This window comes from Mytilus californianus, unplaced genomic scaffold (assembly GCF_021869535.1).
Source record: "Mytilus californianus isolate M0D057914Y unplaced genomic scaffold, xbMytCali1.0.p SCAF_9, whole genome shotgun sequence".
In the NCBI taxonomy this organism is placed as follows: Eukaryota; Metazoa; Mollusca; class Bivalvia; order Mytilida; family Mytilidae; genus Mytilus; species Mytilus californianus.
This window is the reverse complement of record NW_026262745.1, coordinates 56,341,623-56,347,104: the sequence shown is the minus strand read 5'-3', so window position 1 is coordinate 56,347,104 and position 5,482 is coordinate 56,341,623. Positions and strand designations below refer to the sequence as shown.

Below are 5,482 nucleotides of genomic sequence, written 5' to 3'. Positions count from 1 at the left end.
TAAACATAATTTTGGGAATTTTTCAACTTTCTTATTTGGAATCTGCCATATGACCAAAATGGACCTATAAAACACATTAAATTAAAAAAGAAAGAATTGGGCAAAAGAAAAAGAAGGGGTCTATTCCCAAACCGCCTGTTATGTTTTCTCCTGTCTGATATGCTTTTTGTGCAATTTGTGTCTCATAAAAAACAATTGGAAAATATTTCTTTGTATATTAAGGACTAAAGCTTATAGTTGCTGGTTCATCTCAAGGAACACTGCAAGGAGCTGAGTGTAATAGTGATTTCTACCAACCTTTTAAATTCCTGTCTTCTGGAAACAGTCGCTGTGTTTATAAAAAATCTTACTGCACTGAGGAAGGACAAGACGTTTATACAAATGGAACGAAGAGAAATGATAGGCTATGCCGCTGTGACTATACGAGAGGATATGATTTTGTAAAAAGACCAAAACATCAATGTTATTGTGTACCATCCGAGGAAGATTGTTCCTGTCTTCTTAAGATATGTCCATCTAACTACATTGTATCTCCAGGTATGCAAGTACATGAGCTGTCAATTTTTTAAGGAGTATTTTTTCCCCTAATTCTCTGACAGAGTTTGCAGTTGATGATGTTCACATGGTCACATGCTTTTCCCAACTAATTCGACAAAATGCAAAGCATTTGCTTGCAACGACGATTGTAAAATGTTGCTGTTTGCACATTTCCTTTAAAAATTTAAGACTTAAAAAAAACTGGAAAAATTGCACATGTTGAATACTAGTTAAAGTTTGCACCTCGATCAGCTTATTAGATTGTACAGTCAAATGATCATTGATAGTTGGAACATGAACATTGTCGGTAAATAAATGTGATTTTTGAAATTTTTAAAACCTCAAATAGTTTCGATATAGTATGTAACGATTAAAATCAAACCGCCAACGAATTTGTCATGAGGTTCATAATATATGTAGTACACATGTAATACATAAGAGTCCAATTTCGATTTTATGAATTAACTGCCCCGATTGACCTGGGGTCATTTGGGGGAAAAACCCGTCATGCATAGGATATTTTGACGTTAATATATCTGCTTTGTGACGTTGGTTTTTTTTCCGGGGAGAAGCAGCAATCGGAAGATCATGTAAATATTTGAATTATCGTTTACTGAATTTAAATTTAAATAGCGGTAAGGTCATGCTTTGTGTATTTGTTACAATAGCAGACTTGAGTCACTTTGGCTTGATTACTTAGATACTGTTACCTCTTTATACTATTTATTGTTAGACTGAAGTACTGAATAGGCAACAATGTTTCTTATGAGGTTAACAAAAGAATCGCATGTCCTTTTCTGCACATAAAATTAAAAGTTTGGTATCGGAGATTTTGGTAATATGAAAACCCACAAACAAAAACAAAAACTAACTTTAAATTATATGATAATTAGATATGTTTCAAATATCATAATGCATCGTTTGGTTATAAACTGAACAGTAGTTGGTATTTTTATTTTACTATTTGTCGAATTTAAGATTTGTTTATAAAAACAAACTCCGTAATGAAATTTAAATATATGAAAAGATTTTTTTAAAGTATATATCAGTAAGATATAATGTTTCGTCTTTGGCACAACATTTTGTCTCAATACGGTCATTTTATGCATATCGTCCTCGATATTTAGTTAAATAAGTATTAGTGTATTAAATAAGATCTTGTTCGTTTTAATTTATCATTTTCAGATTATAAGTGTCTAAATAAAAACGAATGGAAAAGTAGCTTTTACTGTGAATTAATGTCAACTTTCGTGTAAGTATATCTTGTAGCATCTTCAAAAAAGATATCTGTCCTGTTTCCTGAATCTGCCGACATCACCATCACTTTCATTAATCTTTCTAGACCACATGACAGAATGTGATTAATCTTTTCTCTATCAAATTTGATTGATTGTTTCAGACATCATGAAAACCTTACAAAAAGACTTACATGCCCAAACATTTCTCTAAATTTATATGGCTTATTTATTGCCCTGACTTTCATTTTTACTATCCTGGGCTGTATAACATGTATGTTAATCATGAAGACTGTTGATTGTTGCTTGCTTAACATCCAGTGGCATATTTTCCTTGCAATTTCAAGACACATTTAAAAATTAAACCAAACTCTTATGTAAAGTACATAGATTATATAGAAAATTAAAGTTTCAAAATCCCTTTAGCTATAAAATTCTATTTTATTGAGTTTCCTAGGAAAGAAGTCCCCTCAAAAGCCATTCCTTAAACAATCCTTTATATTATACTGAGTGCCTATAGAAACGCAACACATCATATCCTAATCCTCCTTTGATCTCTTTTAATTATTGCTCTCATACTTGGTAGGTTGTTTGCCATCATGTGTAATTGACCATATTATACCGCCATTTTTATTTGACCATTTGCATGTGCGTTATTTGACTTTTACCATATTTTGAATCGTAACACAAAGAAACACACAAAATTTAATTCCTCATTTATACAGCCGCGGGACATTTCGCTACGGCGTAGCAATCTTGTTTACAACGTTTTTATAGACACTGGACGAGTAAGACTTGACAAATTGTACAGTCAACTGATAATTGTTGAGACCGTATATTCCCTAAAAAGTACCAATAAAATTGAGAATGGAAATGGGGAATATGTCAAAGAGACAACAACCCGACCAAAGACCAAAGACAGCCGAAGGCCACCAATGGGTCTTCAACGCAGCGAGAAAATCCCGCACCCGGAGCAGGTCCTCATTTGGTCCCTAGATAAAAATGTGTACTAATTCAATGAAAATGGACGTCATACTAAACTCCAAAACATATAAATGAACTAAAATTAAAAAACATACAAGACTTACAAAGGCCAGAGGCTCCTGACTTGGGACAGGCGCAAAAATGCGGCGGGGTTAAACATGTTTTGTGAGATCTCAATCCTCCCCCTATACCTCTAGCCAATGTAGAATAAAGAAACACACAGCGATACGCACAGTAAAACTCAGTTTAAAAGAAGTCCGAGTCCGATGTCAGAATAGGTAACAAAAGAAACTAAGCAAAATGACAATGATACATAAATTAACAAAGGACTACTAGCAGTTACTGACATGCCAGCTCCAGACCTCAATTAAACTGATTGAAAGATTATGTCTTCATCATATGAATATCAAGTACAATCCCTCCCGTTAGGGGTTTAGTATCATACCATCATAAAATATATGAGAAGAACATAACCCGTATCATGCCAACAACTGGTTTTAGAATAAATGTGTTTATTTCCGATGCAAAGACCCTATGAGTGAATCAATATTAATACCAAAACATGCAATCCTTAATGACTTGACAACAGTATCGTAACTATATGCCTTCCGAATAAATCTGTTTAAAGGTTTGGTTAGCTTTTGAGGTGAATGCCGACATGTTTATACGACCGCAAAAAAATTTGCGGTCGTATATTGGTAAGACGTTGGCGTCGTAGTCGTCGTCGTCGTCCGGCGTCGTCGTCGTCGTCCGAAGACACATTGGTTTTCGCACTCTAACTTTAGTTTAAGTGAATGGATCTCTATGAAATTTTACCATAAGGTTCAATACCACAAAAGAAAGGTTGGGATTGATATTGGATGTTATGGTACCAACAGTTAAGGAATTAGGGGCCAAAAAGGGGCCAAAAATAAACATTTTTGTAACTTCCAGATATAACTTGTGTGTTAGTGTATGGATCTCTCTAACCTTGTACCACAAGGTTCCATATCACAAAGGGAATGCTGGGATTGATTTTGGGGGTAATTGCCTCAAAATTTTAGGAATTAGGGGCCAAAAACAGGGCAAAAAACAAGCATATTTCTAGTTTCATGGCAATAACTTGTGTGTAAGTGTATGGATCTTTCTGAAATTGTACTACAAGGTTCCATATCACAAATAGAAAGCTAGAATTGAGTTTGGGGGTAATTGCCCGAAACGTTTAGGAATTTGGGGCCAAAAAGGGACAAAAAACAAGCATTTTTCTAGTTTCCAGACAATAACTTGTGTTCAAGTGTATGGATCTCTCTGAAATTGTACTGCAAGGTACCATACCACAAAGGGAAGGCTGGGATTGAGTTTGGGGGGTGATGAATCATAAGGAGGTTCAAAAAATTTGGGGGGAGGGATTTTTTTTCCTTTTTTTTTCTTTAAAATTTTCCATCTTAAATTGGTTATTTCTGATTTATATATAAAAGCAAATAATAATGATATGGTTGGAATAGGTAAATGAAAAAATTTAAAGTTCTTAAACCACATTCATTCTGTGTCAGAAACCTATGCTGTGTCAAATATTTAATCACAATCCAAATTCAGTGCTGTATCAAGCTTGAATGTTGTGTCCATCCTTGCCCCAACTGTTCAGGGTTCGACCTCTGCGGTCGTATCAAGCTGCGCACAGCATTTTATTGTGCTTTGTAAAGAATATTACCATAAAAGTTTAGATGTGAAATACCTGAACGTATAAGATGTCTGCATGTTAATTTATATTTACGAATGATGTCCTTGTACCGATGATAAAATTTAGTAAATGTTTTGACTAGTTTGTGATATCGAAAACCCTGGTGTAATAATTTTTCAGTATATATAATGTTTAATGTATATAATTTTCTAAAACTGTGTCATTAGGAGTCTTTCTCACTGTCTTATATATGATATATTAACTAGTTTTTAATAATGACAAAGTTCATGTTCTATATTTGTATAGTTTTATTTTCTTAGATTGCCCAAAGATACTGAAACGCCATCGATGGTCACTCCATCTTTAGAGTATCATGTACTAGGTATGTTGATCGAATTGGAAAATATTACTTGTAATATTGGTAAAAAAGCAAATAGAACCTTAACTGATACAGGTCTGGAAAACAATGATTTTGAAGACAACCTATAAAATGGTAACAGAATAAGTTACTCAATTCATTTTTAAAAAGCATGATATTTGATAAAGTTCCTAAGATCATAGTATGTAAGGACCATACACTAAGTCACGAAATATACGTCAATTAGTGTTCCACCTAACATTGTTATTCCCTTTAATGACGAGTTTTACCATTTTTTTGCGATTTTGCCTTATATGATAAGATTATAATAGATAAATAGAAACTAAATAACAAAAATGATCAGCAAGGCAAGATCTACAAACAAATCAAATTTTGCCGATGTATTTAGTAGACTGTCACTCTTTAGAAGAGTGATTGCCCTTAAATGAGGATTTGTTGTACCTTTTTTTGTGTTTTGAGCAAAAGCTAAAGAAGATAGAGAGAAAATAAACAGTTCTTCTTTTTTTTTAGAAATGTTCAATATACGTTTAATATCTCTTAAAACATGAGTAGAACCTTTTGTTACAACTTCTAAAAAGAACTTTTCGATTTTTTTCTTGAAATATTAAAGACTTACTATACAGTAGCAAGGACAGATAATAATGCATCCAATATGTTAAGGTGGCTCATCCCAATAAGGACCCCCGG

General features: G+C 33.5%; 1 long non-coding RNA gene across 1 annotated transcript; it reads left to right on the top strand.

Annotated features, from left to right (window-relative positions):
* Positions 1–242: 242 nt before the first annotated feature.
* LOC127714514 (uncharacterized) lies at positions 243–4,801 on the top strand. Its single transcript, XR_007987763.1, has 3 exons — positions 243–537; positions 1,723–1,789; positions 4,737–4,801. It is a non-coding gene; the product is annotated as an uncharacterized LOC127714514 (long non-coding RNA).
* The last annotated feature ends 681 nt before the right edge of the window (positions 4,802–5,482 follow it).